Here is a 17,811-nt window from a genome sequence, read left to right on the forward strand (position 1 = left end):
TTGTGGTAATTTGTTATGGCAGCCCTAGGAAAGTAATACTCTAGCCAGTGGCCACAAAAACAGACCCTTCTTGAGAATGTGCAGTGTTTGACCAACCCAGGCTTGCTGAGTTAACTGATGCGTTCACAGGAGCCAAGCATGAAAAAGTTTCCACAGGGCAAAGATGGAACAATTTGAGTATTAGAATAATAACTACTGTGGGTTGAAACATATCAAGTATATTGAGCCCATGAGTTTATAATGATATTTAAAGCAAAACTAATTAGCTACCAGTAGATGATGCTAGTTAACCAACTCATTTTGGAAATTGGTAACTAAAGGGAAAAAAGTTCAGCATTTATCTTATCTTAGAAAAATGCTACTACAAAGTAACCAAATACTAGATAAAGAGAAGTTTCTCTTTATAGAAGTATTCTAATTAAATGAAGAAAGAATAATAGGATTAGGTAATTATAACCATTGGGTAACCCCTAAAGATCCCTAAGCATTAATCACCAACAGCGGCTAACATCACAGAACATGACAATCAGACATTATGAACCTTTAGACAAGAGAACACAGCATCAACAGTCTTCCCCCAGCAAAAATGAATCTACCCTGGTCAAACTGCTATATCCAACCACAATTTTATAAGAACTACAGAAGATAGAGGAATATATTATATTATTAGGGTACAATCAGCGAAATCCAGGCATGTGGAAGATGATAAATAACTGTTTCTTCAACAGATAAATTACAAGATACACCCCTATAGCTTAAAAGAGATTTAAGAGACACATTATCCAATCCTGGTATGTAGACTTCATTTGGATACTGATTCAGTGTTTCAAAAAATTGACATAATTGTAAATTTGAATACCAACTGGATATTTGATTACATTTAGGAATTACTTTAAAATTTCTTAGATGTTATGATATTGTGGTTATGTGTTTTAAAAAGCTCTTATCTTTTAGCAATATATACTAAAATATTTACAGTTAAAATGATAGCCTGAATTTGCTTCAAAATAAGTGGAGGAGACACTGGGGGAGTGTAATGAAAAAAGATTGGCCATGACTTCATAATTATTGAAGCTCAATAATGGCTACCTGGGGGTTCATTATGCTAATTTCCCTACTTATGCATATGTTTAAAATTTTCTCTATTAATTAAAAAGGGACATATTCCCAAGCTGCTATAGTTGAGAAGTCAATAGAAAAACATAGGGAAAATTCCTAGATGATGAAATTACATCAAACTGTATTTTTCTGAAGGATTTAATGATTTGTTCATTCTCCTTTGGAATAAGTTACTTGCCGTTTTCTGGGAGTGGAAAAGTAATGAGCCTGGGAAAGAGGTTTGAGGTGAACAGAGATTAGTTACCTGTACATTATCTTGATAATGCTTTGCCCAAATAACCCCCAGAATATAAAGTTATCAATTTCAGTTTTCATATTCTTTCTCTGCTATATTCTGTGCACTTTTGCCTCTCATTTTTGAGACCAGATCTCATTTAATTAATCTCAAGAAAAACATCTCTTTTCATGAAATTTGAAGTTGTTTCCTGGAGCCATTCAGTAAGATATAATCTAAAAAATCATTGGGGCACCTGGGTGGCTCAGTCAGTTAAGCATCTGACTTCGACTCAGGTCATGATCTCAGTTTGTGGGTTTGAGCCATGCGTCGGGCTCTGTGCTGACAGCTCAGAGCCTAAAGCCTGCTTCAGATTCTGTGTCTCCCTCTCTCTCTGCCCCTGCTTGTGCTCTATCTCTCTCTCAAAAATAAATAAACATTAAAAAAAAATGGGGGGGGGGCACCTGGGTGGCTCAGTCAGTTGAGCGTCCGACTTTGGCTCGGGTCGTGAACTCACGGATTGTGAGTTCCAGCCCCGCATCAGGCTCTGTGCTGACGGCTCAGAGCCTGGAGCCTGCTTCAGATCCTGTGTCTCCTCTCTCTGTTGCTCCCCCCCTTGCACTCTGTCTCTGTCTCTCAAAAATAAAGATTAAAAAAAAATTTTTTTAAGATCTTCAACTATGCATTCAAGTTACACATCACATACTTAAATGGTTTTCAGCCATTTATTGTGTGTCTAGGTATGAATATTCTTGAGTTCATCCAAGCTGGAGTTTGTTGAGATTCTTGGATGTGTAGATAATGCTCTTCATTAAATTTGGGAAATCGTAGGCCATTAATTATTCAAATACTATTTTCGCCTTTCTTTCTCCTCCATTTGGGTCCCCTTGTGCTTATGTTGATATGTTTAATGCTATCCCACAAGTCTAAGACTCTGTTCATTTTTCTCCATTCTTTTTTCATTATGTTCCTCAAACCAGATAATCCCAATTGATTTATTTTCAAGTTTACTGATTCTTCCTTCTGCAAGCTCAAATATGATGTGCCTCTCTCGAGAGTTATTTATTTCAGCTATTATACTTTTCAACTCCAAATTTCTGGTACTTCAAAAGCTTATCTCTATATTCTCTAATTTGAGAGATGTCATTCTCTTATTCTCATTTAGTTCTTTACATGTGGTTCTTTTATCTTTGAACGTATTTGAAAGAAGTGATTTAAAGTTTTTGTTTAGTAAGTCTAACATTTGAGCTTACTCAGGGATAGTTCTATTTACTGCTTTTTTTCCACATGGCTTTTCCATTTTTTTAAAATGTTTGTTTATTTTGAGGGGGGGAGAGGCAGAGAGAGAGGGAGAGAGAATCCCAAGCAGGATCCACACTTCTTATATAAGTAATTTTGTTGATAATTCAGAAATTCTTCCTGATTGCTAGAGTTCTCTGTCCTGTAGCTTCCTTGTGGGAAGCAAATACATCTCTTCTTCAGTTGATGCTTGCTTACTCTTTTCTTGGCTCCTGTGTATTCAAAGGAGCCTCCAGCTTTCTGTGGTCAGTGTCTCTGACAGTGTTCTCTCTCTCTTCCATGTGATGCATCTCTGATCCATAGTGAGCATTTGCATGATCTTCACTGACACAGTATCGAAGTGCTCATTCCAACATATCAATAAGCCTTTTTCACTCTGACATCCTGGAGTCATTAGCTAGCCCATCTCTTGCCCTTTAGGTTTCTTAAATGTGAATCACACCAGTCTAATGTATTCTTCAAGCTGCTGGTAACATACGTCAAGATCTCTGAGTAATAGCCCTGAAGTTCCTTCTTTTTGGACATGGGTTCAAGAGGTAATACTATTGGTATCTACTCCTTGGGGAAGGATGAGACACATGGCATTTCAGTAACCCTTTCCAAAAAGTACTCTCCAGTATAGTTCTCCAGGAACTTCTAAAAACTTTCGTATTTTGGCTTAAGGATTAAGATGTATGGAAATGGATTGAAATCCTCTCCCTTGCAAACACTACATTGATTCTCTCACAACCCCTCATCTTTAGTTTTTAGAAGTTTTATTATAATGTATCTAGGTGGTGATTTGTTTTGATGGGAGGATATTCATCCTGCTTAGGATTCTCTGAGCTTCTTGGATCTGTGGTTTGATGTTTTTCATTGTATTTTAGAAAATTCCCAGCCATATTCCCTCATGTTTCTTTTATCCTATTCTCTCTTTTCTCTTTCTGGGACTTCAAATAAAACTATGTTAGGCAATTTGATACTGTCCCACAGTTCTTGGATGACCTGTAAATTTTTCCTTACTCTGTTATTTCTTTGTGTGTTTCATGTTTAATAATTTTTTGGACTTATTTTTAAGTTTATTAATTCCTTCCTGAACTGTATTGGAATCTCCTGATAAGCCTAGAAAAGGGATTTTTTATCTTTGAATCATTGTTGTTGGTTTTTTCTCCCCCTACCATTTCCATTTGATTTTTTCTTACAGCTCCCATTACTCTATTGTAATTACCTATCTACTCATGCATATTGTCCAACTTTTTAATAGACCCCTTAATATATTCTAGTCATGCTGGAGTGCCTGTCTGGTAGTTCTAAACTGTGGGTTATTTCTTAGCCTGGTCCTGTTGATTGCTTTCTATCTTGAGTATAGGTGGTTGTTTTTGTGTCTTGAAATTTTTTCTTGAATGCCAGATACTTTGTGTAGAATAGTAGAGACAGTTAACTTGTATTTATGCCCCCAAAATGAGCACTTTTCTATATGGTCATTAGTGTGTGTGGGTAGGTTTAGTCAACCTGCTCAGGAGTTGAGCTGGGTTTGGGTCTGTTGCTACCGTCATTACCTTCAGTGCTTCAAAGTTTTCTGATGGTATGGTGGTATTGGTTTGTGTTAACGTGTGGACTTAGTTCTCAGAGGGTTTTCTTCAGTATTCATACTTCCCCCTCAACTTTCAGCCATGCCCGTCCACCTGTAACACAGAGGGGGCTGGCCTTTCACATTTGGGTGATAGGGAGATTTTTTTAACTGCAAATTCTATTTTTAAAATGGATACAGGAGTATTCATATTATCTCTTTCTTCAGTGAGTTTTGGTGATATGTTTCTTGTAAGAAATTTGTCCATGTCAACTAAGTTCAGTGTATTGGCATAAAGTTTATAAGGATTCTTTTATTTTTTCTTAATATCTGTAGAAAATAACAATAAGAAATTAATGAGAAAACAATCACGTATTTATCTTTGTAATTGCCATTTATGATATTCTTCAATCCTTTGTATAAATCCCTATTTCTATCTGGTTTTCTTTCCTTCTCTTCAAAGGGCATTTCTTATAGTGCTTTTATAAAACTGAAAAAGTCTTTTTTTTTTTTTTTTGCCTTTGTTTTTGAGAGATATTTTTGGTTTATAGAATTCTTGGTTGACAGATTTTTTTTTTTCTTTTGGCATTTTAAAGATAATGCTTCATTGTCTTCTGTCTTCATCTTTTCTGTCATGCTTATCTTTGAGTCTCTGTGCATAATGTGTCTCTTTCCCCCCTTCAGTTGTTTTAAGATGTTCTCTTTATCAGTAGTTTTGAGCAATTTAATTATAATGTGCTTTGGTGTGGTTTTCTTCATATGTCTTGTCTTGGGTTTCATTGAACTTCTTGGAACTGTAGGTTAATAGTTTTTATCCAATTTAGAAAAATTTAGAAATTTTTTTCATCATTGCTTCTTTCAAAAATAAGTTTTTTTTATCCCCTTTCTTCTCTCTTTTCTCCTTTGGGGAATCCAGTTACAAGTATTGTAGGCTGCTTGAAAATTGTCCCACAGCTCACTAGTGCTTTGTTTTAATTCTCTTTTCTCTGTTTCATTTTGACTAGTTTCTGTTGCTGTGTCTTCAAGTCACTAATTTTTTTTTTCTGCAATGTCTACTGTGCCATTTTTCCTATTCAGTGTAATTTTTACCTTGTTATGGCTTTTATTTTTAGAACTTTGAGTTAGGCCTTTTAAAAAAAATCTATGACTCTACTTAATGGTTTGAATATTTATTGTTTTAAAGTTTTTGCTTATTGTAACATTACTTAATTTTGGGTGAGTTTTGATCAGTTTTTCTCTTCATTTTGGATCTCGTTTTTCTGATTCTTTGCATTCTTGGTAGTTTTTTTTATTGGATGTTTGAGACTGTGAGTTTTACCTTGGGGTGTTCTGGATATTTTTGTATTGCTATAAATATTTTTTAGAACTTCCCTGGGATATAAAAGTATTGGCAAACAGTGATTCTTCCAGGTTTTGATAATAAGATTTATTAAGCACTACTAGAGCTTTGTTCAGTAAAAGGCTAATTATTCTCCATTATTTACAAAGGACTCTCATGTACTTTACCCGATTTTCAACCTGGTTGGTGAGAGTAGGTTCTATTGCTGGCTCTGCATGAATTCTGGGCATTGCTACTTCTAATTCTTTAGGCATTTCTTTCCCTGACTTCTTCCCTTTCCCTGGCTCACACACTTATGTGCCGATCAATTCTCATCTGACTACGAGAAGAGAACCTTCTACAGATAGCTAGAGTTCTTTCTCTGTGCTGCTCTTTCCTTACTCTATCCTGCAAACTCTAATACCTTGATCAGCCTGGACTCTCAGCTCTACCTCCTTAACTCAGGAAGTCAGCCAGGTTCCACCTGCTTTTTCCTTCCTTACAATGCAGCCTGGAAACTCTCCCAAGGAAGGAAAATGGACAACTTCATTGTTCTTCATTCTGTGTGCCCAGTGCCTTGAAAAATGATGTTTATAATCCTCCCCACCTTTTGATTATGTCAGGCAAGAGAGTAAATTCAGTTCCTATCACTGTCTTCTCTAGAAATAGCCTTTCTCTCTTCACTTTTCTTTTTTCCCTCATTACGAGGATCATGACTGAGGGTAAGTATATTGTCTCTCATCCTAGTCTAACCTCAGTCTTAGGCTTGCCTGTTGTTTAGGAACTCACAGTTTTCTTGCCCCAACCCTTACCCCCAAACAGTCATAGACCTGTCCCTAGGTATTGGGCATATGTATTGCTGATATCTTTTTCTAGCCTTTGGCTTGACTTGTCACTTTCTGTCTTTTCATGACAGATATAATACAGTACAATTAATGTATTTTTCATTGTTGTTATAGTGCTTTTTTTTTTTTTTTAAATTTTTTTGCAAAGTTTATTTATTTTTGGGACAGAGAGAGACAGAGCATGAACGGGGGAGCAGCAGAGAGAGGGAGACACAGAATCGGAAACAGGCTCCAGGCTCTGAGCCATCAGCCCAGAGCCTGACGCGGGGCTCGAACTCACGGACCGCGAGATCGTGACCTGGCTGAAGTCGGACGCTTAACCGACTGCGCCACCCAGGCGCCCCTATAGTGCTTTTTTTTATTGCTAGTTTGGCTGCTTCAAAGACACAAAGATGGTTTGCTATGGTTTTTTTTTTGTTTGTTTTGTTTCATATACTTCGTATACATTTAGATCTGTGTTCTACTTGGGACGTAATTTTGTGAACTGTGTAAGTTTAGAGATCATGGTACATTATTTTCCATAGTGATGTGATATCCAGTTGACCTAGCATCTTTTATTTAAAAGACTGTCTTTTGGGGCAGAGGATCTGAATAGACATTTTCCCAAAGAAGACTTACTTACAGACAGCCAGTGGGTGCATGCAAAGATGCCCACCTTCACTAGTTATCAGGGAAATGCAAATCAAAACTACAGTGAGGTATTCTCACACCTGTTTGAATGGCTGTTATCAGAAAGATAAGAAGTAACAAGTGTTGGCAAGGATTTGGACTGTTGGTGGGAATGTAAATTGGCACAACCACTGTGGAAACAGGTATGGAGTTTCCTCAAAAAATAAAAAAAATTGAACTACCATATGATCCAACAATTCCACTTCTGGGTACTTATTCAAAGAAAACACAACAAGAACCTAAAAAGATACCTGCGCCCCCATGTTCATTACAACTTTATTTATAATACCAAGATATGGAAACAACCTACTGTCAATGGATGCATGGATAAAGAACATGAGGTAGATAGATAGATAGGTATAGATACACATATGGATGTGGATATAGATATAGATATGATATAGATATAGATACAGACAGACATAGATATACAATTGACAATTTGGAGTTAGGGGCACTGACACCCTGCACATTCAAAAATTTGTGTATAACTTGTGAATTCCTCAAAACTTTACTAATAGTCTCCTGTTGACCAGGAGCCTTACCAATAATATAGTTGATTAACATAGATTTTGTATATTATAGGTATTATATACTGTATTATAGTAAAGTAAGCTAGAGAAAAGAAAATTTTGAGAAAACAAGGAATAGAAAATACATTTTACAGTATTTATCCACAAAATCTGTATGGAAGTAGACCTGTGCATTTCAAATCCATGTAGCTCAGGAGTCAACGGTATTGACGTCTTAACAATATTAAGCCTTCCATGACCATGGGATGAGTTTTCCTTTATTTATGTCTCTAGTTTCTTTAACCAATGTCTTGTAGCTTTCATTGTACAAGTCTTTAGCCTCATTGGTTAAGTTAATTTATAAGTATTTTATTCCTCTGGATACTATTGTAATAGAATTTTTTGGTAAATGGAATTTTTCCTTTTCAGACTGTCCATTCTTAGTGTACAGAAATGCAACTGATATTTGTGAGTTAACTTTGATTCTGCTACTTTTGGATATGTTTATAGTTCTTTTGGTGGAGTCTTTAGGGTTTTATACATTATATATACAAACATGGTTTTTGCTTTTTCCTTTCCAATTTGGATGCCTCTTATTTCTTTTTCTTGTATATTTACCCTGGCTAGAACTTCCAGTACTATGTTGAATAAAAGTGGTGAAAACAGACATCTTTGCCTTGTTCCTGATCTTAGAGAAAAAACTTTCAGTCTTTCAACCTTGTGTATGATGTTTTCTGGGATTTTCATGTACGGCCTTGATTATGTTAGGATAGATTCTTTCTATTTTTTTTTTTTTTTACATTTTTTATTGAAAAAGGTGTTGAATTTTGTTACATGATTTTCTTGCATGAATTGAGATTATCATGTGGCATTTTCCCTTCATTCTAGTAATTGGGTATATTACATTTTTTTATGTTTGACTCATCCTTGCATTCCAGGAAAAAAGTTCTACTTGGTTATAGTGTATAATCCTTTTAATATGCTGCTGAATTCTGTTTGCAAGTATTTTGTTGAGGATTTTTGCATTGATGTTTATAAAAGATTTACGGATCTCTTGTTTTGTTGTGTCTTTGTCTGGCTTTGGTATCAGGGTAATATTGTCCTCATAGAATGAATTATGAAGTATTCCTGCTTCTGTTTTTTCAGAAGTTTGGGAGGATTGGTATTAGTTCTTTAAAATTTTTTTTTTTAACGTTTATTTATTTTTGAGACAGGGAGAGACAGCATGAATGGGGGAGGGCCAGAGAGAGAGGGAGACACAGAATCCGAAACAGGCTCCGGGCTCTGAGCTGTCAGCACGGAGCGCAACGCGGGGCTCGAACTCACGGACCATGAGATCATGACCTGAGCCAAAGTCGGATGCCCAACCGACTGAGCCACCTAGGCGCCCCTGGTATTAGTTCTTTAAATGTTTGGTGGAATTCATCAGTGAAGCCATCAGGTCCAGGGCTTTTCTTTATCAGAAGATATTTAACTACTGATTAAATCACTTTACTAGTTATAGATCTATTCATATTTTCTGTTTCTCATGATTTAGACCTGGTAGTTTTTTTATTCCCAGAAATTTGGTTCTCCAATTTGTTGGTGTACAATATTTCATAGAATTCTCCTATAACTCTTTTTATTTCTATAGAATCAGTAGTAATCTTCCCCTTTTCATTTCCAGTTTTAGTATTTTGTGTTCTCTCTTTTTTTCTTAGTCCATCTCACTAAACCTTGTCAATTTTCTTAATCTTTTCAAAGGACCAACTTTTGGTTTTATTGCTTTTCTATATTGTTTTTCTGTTCTTTATTTCATTTATCTCTGTTAATCTTTATTTTCTTTTTTTTAAGTAAACTCAGACTTCTATCATCAATGGATTTTTATTTATTTATTTAAGATTTTAATTTTTTTAAATGTTTATTCATTTTTGAGAGAGAGAGAGCGAGAAAGAGAGAGAGAGAGAGAGAGAGAGAGAGAGAATCCAAAGCAGGCTCCAGGCTCCAAGCTGTCAGCACAGAGCCTGACACAGGGCTCGAATCCACAAACTGTGAAATCCTGACCTGTGCTGAAGTCAGACGCTTAACCGACTGAGCCACCCATGCACCCCAATTTTTGTTATTTTCATCCTTTTGCTAGCTTTGGGCTTATTTTTTCCTCCTTCTTCTAGTTTCTTTCTTTCTTTTTTTAAGTTTTCTTGTTTATTTGAGACAGAGGGAGCCCGAGCTTGCACGCATGCACGTGTGGGGGAGGAGCAGAGAGAGAGGGGGAAAGTCCCAAGCAAGGCTCCATGGTATAAGCTCAATGGGGCTCAATCTTATGTCTGATGCTCAACCTACTGAGCCACTCAGGCGCCCCCTTTTCTAGTTCTTTAAGTTGTAAAGTTAGGTTGTTTTGATTTGAGAGCTTTTTTTGTTTTTTAATATAAGCATTTATAATTCTAAATTTCCTCCTTAGCATCACTATTGCTACATCTCATATAAGTTTTGGTATATTGTGTGTTTACTTTCCTTTGTCTCTTAAGTATTTTGTAATTTATTTTGTGATTTCTTCTTTGGCCTTTTGGTTATTTTAAAATCTTTTGTTTAATTTTTACAATTTTATGGATATTCCCATTTTTCTTCTGTTCACTTCTGACTTACTCCTGTTATGATCCCAGAAGACACTATGTGTGATATCTGTTTTTCTTAAGTCTATTGATATTTAATTTGTGTCCTAACATATGATCTGTGTTGGAAAGGCCCAGTTGTACTTGAAGACTATATCAGCTTTTGTTGGGTAGAGTGTTCTGTATATGCGTGTTAGATCTGGTTGGATTATTGTGTTGCTTACATCCTCTGTTTCTCTAATTTCCTTTTGTCTGCTTGTTCTATCCATTATTGTGATGGGGTATTGAAGTCTCCAAATGTTATAAAACTGTTTCTCCCTTCAGTTCTGTCAGTTTTGCTTCAAATAATTTGATGGTCTGTCATTAGGTGCATAAATGTTTATAATTGTTACATCTTCTTGCTGTATTGAACCTTTTATTACATATAATGTCCTTTGTCTCTTTTTTGAATTAAAGTTTGTTTTTCAGATATTAGTATAGCCATCTTTAATCTCTTTTAAGTTACCATTTGCATGGACTATCTTTTTCCATTCTTTTACTCTCTGTGTCTTTGGATTTCAAGTGAGTCTTTTATAGACAGCATATATTTGGATCATGCCTTTTTATCTGTTTTGCCAAACTCTTTTGAAGAGTTTAATCCATTCACATTTATAGTAATTACTGATAAAGAATTCTGTAGTTTTGCTATTTGTTTTCTACATATTTTATCTTTTGTTGTTCCATATTTCTGCATTGCTTTTGCATTTAGTTGATTGTTTTAGTGAAATGTTTAAATTTATTTCTCATTTCCTTTTGTGTATATTCTATAGCTGTTTTTGTGTGTATATGTGGTTATTGTGGAGATTGAATTTAATAACTAAAGTTGTAACACTGTAATTTGAATTTGCACTAATTTAACTTCAATAACATGATAAGTCTCTACTTCTTTACAGATCCCTTCCCACCCCTTTCCGTTGTTGATTGCATCTTTGTACATTGTATGCTCCAAAACATAAATAATTCTTTTAAATGCATTAGTCTTGATCTAGTTGACAGCAAAATAAATGTCAAGGTTGGTAACTATACATTACCTCACTGTGCAGTCGTGACAGTCTTTTTATGATACTCAGCACGGGACAGTCATAATTAAATTAACCTCAGTGCCTCTTAAGTGCATGGGACCTAAACGAAATAGTCGTGTAAAACCCGTACCTTGAGCAGATTCAGCTTTCCTCCTAAACATCTTTTACAAATTAAGAAGTGTTTGCAAATAAATAAATGTATTAGTTTAAGTTATGTAGAAAACAAAATGTGGACATATATGCCAGTTACAATAATACTAGCTTTTAGACAAATAGTTGGTTCTTTTTAATGTATTAGTCTCCTAAATCGTGTAAAAAAATGGTTATAGGGACACCGGCGTGTCTCAGTCGGTTAAACATCCAACTTCAGCTCAGGTCATGATCTCACAGTTTGTGAGTTCGAGCCCCACATTGGGCTCTGTACTGACAGCTCAGAGCCTGGAGCCTGTTTTGGATTCTGTGTCTCCCTCTATCTCTGTCCCTCCCTCGCTCTCTCTCTCTCTCAAAAATAAGTAAATAAACATTTTTAGAAAATGGTTATAAATCATTGTTACAATAATATTAACTTATAATGGCCCATGTATTTGCCTTTGCTGAGATTTTTATTCCTTCACACAGCTTTGAGTTTATTGTCTAGTGTCTTTTTATTTCATTTTGTAGGATTCCCTTGAGCATCTCTTGTAAGACATGTCTAGTGGTAGTGAACTCTCCCTTAGCTTTTTTTTTTTTTTTTTTAATCTGGGAATGTCTTATTTCTTGTCTCACTTTTGAAGAATAGTTTTGTCAGATGTAGGATTCTTGGTTGCCAGTTTTTTTTCTTTTAGCACTTAGACTATATCAGCCCACTGCCTTCTGGGCTTTAAAATTTCGTATGAGAAATCTGCTTATAGTCTTATTGAGGGTTCCTTTGTATCTGAGCTCACTTCTGTCTTACTGTTTTCAAGATCCTCTTTGTCTTTCAACAGCTTGATTATAATGTGTCTCAGTGTGGGTCTCTTTGAGTTCCTCTTACTTGGAGTTCACTGGACTTCCTGGATGTTTATATTCATGTCTTTCATCAAATTTGGGATGTTTTCAGCCATTATTTCTTTAAATATTTTCTTTACTGGGGTGCCTGGGTGGCTCAGTCAGTTGAGCATCTAACTCTTGATTTTGGCTCAGGTCACAATCCCAGGGTCATGGGATTAAGCCCCACATTGGTTCTGCTTAAGATTCTCTCCCCGCCCCCCTCCTCTCCCTATCCTCCCCTCTCCCCCTCCATCTCTCTCTCCCTCCTCTCCCCTCTCTCTTGCTCCTGTTCTCTCTCTCTAAAATTAAAGGTTTTTTTAAACAATGAATGAATACATACATACATACATACATACATACATAAATATTTTCTCTACCTCTTTCCCTCTCTTCTCCTTATAGGACTTACACAGTGCATATCTTGATCTACTTGTTGGTAGATAGGTCCCCTTGACCTCTGTTTATTTTCTTCAGTCTTTTTGTTTTTTCAGACAGGATAATTTTCATTGTCCTACCTTGAAGTTTACTTTCTTTCTTCTGCCTACTCACATGTGCCTGTGTATCCCAGAAGTGAAATTTTCATTTCAGTTATTGTATTTTTCAGCTGCAGAATTTTTTTTGGTTTTGTTTTAGTTTTTCTGTCTCTTTATATTTCCATTTTATTCATATCTCATTTTCTTAACTTTCTCCACATATTCCTTAGTTCCTTAAATACCTTTAAGACAGTTGTTTTAAAGCCTTTGTCTAATATATCTGCCATCAGGTCTTCTTCAGGAACAGTTTTTCTTTGAATGGGCCACTCTTCCCTGTTTCTTCACACACCTTGTGTGGTTTTTGTTGTTGTTGTTGAATGCTAGACATCTTAATATAACAATGTGAAACTCTGGAAATCAGACTTTTGTCCTTCCTTAGGGTTTTCCATCCTTTTTTGTCCCTCCCACCTTGTTTTTGTTTTTATTTTGTTGTTTGTTATAAGCTATCTCCGTGCCAAGGGTCAGCCTAAGATGTAAACTTAATGTCTTTTCTGTGCACATTCTGGGCATGCATGATCACTTTCTATTTTTCCCTTCATATGCAGTTGTTTTTGTCTTGGTCTCCAATGTCTGGCTCCCAAAAGGGGAAAAAGAGAAAAATGGAGGTGGGGGGGAATATGGGAACAGGCCATTAAGTCCCCTGGAAGTCACTTTAGTGGGAGGAGTGAGGCTTACAACGAGGGGAGATGGGACAACAATGGTTGCCCAGCTCTTTTTCTGTACCTCCATGATCAGAAGCAGCAATCAGAGCACAAATATTTGATATTTGTTGGACAGAGTCCTATTTGCCCATCCTGGCTCCTGCAAGCTGCTATAGAAACATGTGCTTTGCTCCTTGCTATGTGGCTCAGGGTGGGGGATGGGTAGCTATTGCTGTGCTGAGAGCTGAAATTGACCAAAATTAATCACAATTAAAATAAAAATCACAGGTCTTTCCATGGAAGTTTTAAGCATTCAGTAGACTTCAGAGTTCCAAAACAGATTCTGCAAGTATGATTGTTGTCTAGATGCTGATAGACTCCTGGTGCTCTTAACTCTGTCATCTTCCCAGAGTCCTCTCCTCCACCTTAATACTTTAAAGTTTGTTTTTTTTTTTAATGTTTATTTATTTTGAGAGAGAGTCCATGTACATGTGCGTGTGTACCGGGGAGGGGCAGGCAGAGAGAGAGGGAAAGGGAGAAAAAAAACCCCAAGCAGGTTCTGCATTGTCAGCCCAGAACCCAACATGGGGCTCCATCGAACACATGAACCGAGAGCTTGTGATCTGAGCTGAAACCAAGGCTCGAATGCTTAACCCAACTGACCACCCAGGTGTTCCTCCTCCACCTTAGTTTTTAAAACAAGCATCATGCTTGATTTTTTTTTTAAGTTGATTTATTTATTTTGAGAGAGACAGAGACAGCATGAGTGGGGGAGGAGCAGAGAGAGAGGAAGACAGAGAATCCCAAGCAGGTTCCATACCGTCAGCACAGAGGCCAGTCAGGGGGCTTGAACTCATGAAACTGCGAGATCATGACCTGAGCCAAAGTCAGATGCTTTAACTGACTGAGCCACCTAGGTGCCTCTACCTTAATTTTTAAAGGATATTTTTGCTGGTTATGTAAAGGATATTTACTATATTCTAGATTGGCAGTTATTTTCTTTTGTCCTTTAACTATCATTCTGTTATATACTGGTTTCTTTTGTTTCCATTGAGAAATTTGCTGTCAATCTTACTGTTTCTTTGAAGGTCAGCTGAATTGTTTTCTATGCTTTTTATATGAATTTTTTCTTTTTTCACTCATTCATTTTATAGTTTGATGATGATTTCCTGGGTATGGTGTTCTTTGAGTATATTCTGCTTGGAGTTGGCAGAGTGTCTTGAATCCCTGAATTGATTTCTTTCATCAGTTTTGTAAAACTGTTATTCTTTGAATATTGCTTATATCTGTTTCTGCTCTTGTCTGGAACCTTGATTGTATGTATATTGACATTTTGAGCATATCTTCCATTTATCTTAAGCCTTTCCTCCAACTTTTCCCCTCTCTTCTAGTCTTCTTTCTTCTTTCCTACTTTCTTTCTCATGTTATAGTTTGGTATTTTTTGCTGACTTACCTTCTTTTTTTTTTTTTTTAACGTTTATTTATTTTTGAGACAGAGAGAGACAGAGCATGAACGGGGGAGGGGCAGAGAGAGAGGGAGACACAGAATCGGAAGCAGGCTCCAGGCTCTGAGCCATCAGCCCAGAGCCCGACGCAGGGCTCGAACTCATGGACCGTGAGATCGTGACCTGAGCTGAAGTCGGACACTTAACCGACTGAGCCACCCAGGCGCCCCTTACCTTCTAATCCTATGGTCTGCTGTGTCCAGTTTGCTATAAAACTAATATATTGAGTTCTTAATTTCATATATATTGTATTTTTCAGTTTTAGAATTTACATTTTTTTTATATCCTAATTCATTGGTGAAATTTTCTACCTCATCAGTTTTGTCGATTTTTTGCTCTAGTACCTTATTCAGAATTATTGTATGTTTTAATAGTATTCTGCTATAACACTACTTTTTTTAAGTTTATTTATTTTGAGAGAGAGAGAGAGCATGCGCGAGAGGGGAAGGGGCAGAGAGAGAGAGAGAATCCCAAGCAGACTCTGTACTGTCATCATGGAGCCCGACATGAGCCAGAATCCATGAACCAGGAGATCATGACATGAGCTGAAACCAAGAGCCAGATGCTCAACTGACTAAGCCACCCAGGCACCCCCAGAATTATTTTAAATAGTTGTCCTTGTGTGTGAACTTTATTGTTGGATCATCTGTGGATCTAGTTTTCTCCTAATTATTGGTCATGTTTTTGTCACTTAGTGTATTTAGTAATTTTTGATTGTGTGCTAGACCTTGTATATGAAAGAACCATAGAGGCTTCAAACAGTGTTACCTCCCTGACAGGGTCCCCCACCTTTTTTTTTTTTTTCTGTTGCTCAAGTGGCTGAGAGGCTTATTACTTCCAATTTATCTATCAGGAGTTGAATTGTTCTGAAGCTGTGCTAAAGTTTAATAAAACTCAGGTTTCCTATCCGTTGCCATGTTGGTTTGTTGGTTTGTTTGTTTGTTTGTTTGTTTGTTTGTTTTTGCCCCTTAAATTGATAACCTAATGAGTACCTGTATCCTTAACCCTGAAAGATTGTTGGAGAGTCATCTCTACAGAGATTCCCAGTATAGCTCTAGAGTCAGCCTGCTTATACTGCTTCAAAATCTGGCAATTGTGGTGGAAATTTGGTGGCTCAGAATTCCCAAGGTACAAAAAGAGAGTTTCCTTGACATCAAATGACCCTTCCCAAAGTATGACCATTTCTTGCGTATCTTTCCAGAGGTTTTCTCTTAGTCCTCGTCAAGGTTTTTCACCCACTGCAGAACTCATGAAATGAAAATCTTACGTGATAGTCAATACATAAGAGATAAAAAGTCAGCTGCTGTGGTTGGATTGGGAGGCTCTGACACATCTTTAGTTTGAAAAACATCAGAGACTTTGCAATGATCATATAACTTTACTCCAAGAGAATTTTATTGTGGTCTTATTTGTATTTTTTAAATCATATTTTGTTTGTGAACATATTTTAAAATGTTAAGTTTTTTTTGGTGTTTTAGATTTTAAAGTTGTGATACGATTTTGAATCAAAGTGGTAGAGTATAATGTGGTCAGCAGCTACTTAAAAATAGCTTCTACTTTCAGAGGAAAGTATACTTTTAGCAATTTGAAAAGTTTTCTCACTGATCAAAATAATTGTAATATGTTTTTGTACCAAAACTTCAAGTAATAGCATTTCCTGTGTTCTTTTTAAAAATGATAAAATTTTCAGTTCTGTGAAACTCATCCAAAATGATGATATAGCCATTGATACTTATTATTTAAGGTTGATGTTATACTGCATACTGAAATTTTAATGATTGTGTGTGTGTGTGTGTGTGTGTGTGTGTGTGTGTGAGAGAGAGAGAGAGAGAGAGAGAGATATCACTGTAATGTGTTCCAAAAGTTGGATTAATGGAATTTTTGACTGAAAAGGACTGAATTTTATAGATTATTCAAGTGAAACTCCCTAATATTTAAGTCAGCTCCTCAAGGTCTTACAGGTAATTAATGGGAAATTTGAAACTAAAACTCAAACTTCATTTCTCTAAATCTGCTATTTAAAAAAAAATTTTTTTTTTAACGTTTATTTATTTTGGAGACAGAGAGAGACAGAGCATGAATGGGGGAGGGTCAGAGAGAGGGAGACACAGAATCCAAAACAGGCTCAAGGCTCTGAGCTGTCAGCACAGAGGCCGACGCAGGGCTCGAACTCACGGACCGCGAGATCATGACCTGAGCTGAAGTCGGGTGCTTAACCGACTGAGCCACCCAGGCGCCCCTGCTATTTTTTAAATTTGGTTTAATGATGGTATACAAGTGTATGCTGGTCATTATAGAAAGCTTTTTAATCCCTAATTATTTTTAAAAATAGATAAATTGTATTTTAAATGTTTTATCAAAATTGTTTTTTATTTCATGAGAATATTAACTTAATATTTCAGTTTTTTAATTTTTATTTTTATAGAGCTGGAAAATATTGAAGTCTCAACAAATGAATTCCACACTTGAATTCTGCCGCATTCCTATGCCACCTCCTCCTTTAGAAAACTGATCTTAGAACAGAGGTAAAATTATGAAATTTAACTTTTTAAAAGTTAAAGAATTTTTCCATACAATTAGACATGTTGGAATTTTTGGTCATCTTTGGTGGGTAGCTTCTATTTATTTAGCAATTTTACCTAAGAGACTTGAAATAATCACATCTTAATTACTGCCTTTGAGTTTTACTTTTGAAATACTTTTTAATAGTTTTTAGTAGTTGTGTCTTCTAACCTTCTTGTTGCCTAAATCTTTACAGTTACTGAATAATTGAATTTACTCATCATAATTGTATTATGTAACTACATTGAGATCAGTGCTGTCCAATAGAATTTCTGTGATGATGTCTGTGTTCTTTATCTGTGTTCTCCAGTATGGCTGCATGTAGCTACTGAGCACTTGAAATGTAGCTAGTGCAACTAAGGAATTGAGTCTTTAAATTTTATTTTTG

General features: G+C 36.1%; 1 protein-coding gene across 4 annotated transcripts in view; it reads left to right on the plus strand.

Annotated features, from left to right (window-relative positions):
• The window catches only part of HYCC2 (hyccin PI4KA lipid kinase complex subunit 2), an 88,841-nt gene that overhangs the window by 13,848 nt on the left and 57,182 nt on the right, over positions 1 to 17,811 (plus strand). For all 4 annotated transcript variants that reach the window (XM_047083838.1, XM_047083836.1, XM_047083839.1 and 1 more), the window contains one exon: positions 17,287 to 17,386. The gene's annotated coding sequence lies outside the window, so the exon portion shown is untranslated. The remainder of the gene's footprint in view (positions 1 to 17,286; positions 17,387 to 17,811) is intronic.

This window comes from Lynx rufus, unplaced genomic scaffold, assembly GCF_022079265.1.
Source record: "Lynx rufus isolate CCGP_SWC_20201006 ecotype Redwood Valley unplaced genomic scaffold, mLynRuf1.p SCAF_2, whole genome shotgun sequence".
NCBI lineage: Eukaryota > Metazoa > Chordata > Mammalia > Carnivora > Felidae > Lynx > Lynx rufus.